The sequence below is a fragment of the Elephantulus edwardii genome, unplaced genomic scaffold (genome assembly GCF_000299155.1).
Source record: "Elephantulus edwardii isolate Elephantulus edwardi_28Jun2011 unplaced genomic scaffold, EleEdw1.0 scaffold00252, whole genome shotgun sequence".
NCBI classification, from domain to species: Eukaryota; Metazoa; Chordata; class Mammalia; order Macroscelidea; family Macroscelididae; genus Elephantulus; species Elephantulus edwardii.
Genome location: NW_006400002.1, coordinates 199263 through 199936, shown reverse-complemented (window position 1 = coordinate 199936; position 674 = coordinate 199263).

Below are 674 nucleotides of genomic sequence, written 5' to 3'. Positions count from 1 at the left end.
CTGGGCTGTACAAGGAGGAATGTGGCATCAGGATTGGTGGAAGAATCATCAACGATCTGTGTTATGTGGATAACACAACCCTGCTTGCTGAAACTGAGGAGGACCTGAAGCGCTTGCTGCAGAAGGTCAAGGACTGTGCAGTCTTCAATATGGATTGAAGCTCAACATCAAGAAAAAAAAAGATTCTCACCACTAGGCCAATTGGCAGCATCAGTATGGATGGTGAGGAAATTGAAATAGTTAACAGTTTTAGTTTACTTGGTGCCACTGTCAACACTCTTGGTAACAGCAGCCAGGAAATCAGGAGATTAATTGCACTGGGAAAGTCAGCTGTGAGGGACCTCTCAAGAGTACTGAAGAACAACGATGTCAGGCTGGAGACTAAGGTGTGCCCTATCCAGGCTATAGTCTGCAATTACATGCTATGCATCGGAAAGTTGGACAGTGAATAGTGATATAGAAAGAGAATTGATGCCTTTGAGCTGTGGTGCTGGAGAAGAGTGTTGAATATACCATGGACTGCTAGGAGAACAAATAGGTTTGTTCTGGAGAGGGTAAAGCCAGAATACTCCTTGGAGTCAAGGATTCTGACACTTCGTCTGACATACTTTGGGCATGTTGTAAAGAGGGACTGGTCCTTGGAGAGGGACATCATGTTTGGGAGAGTGGAGGGA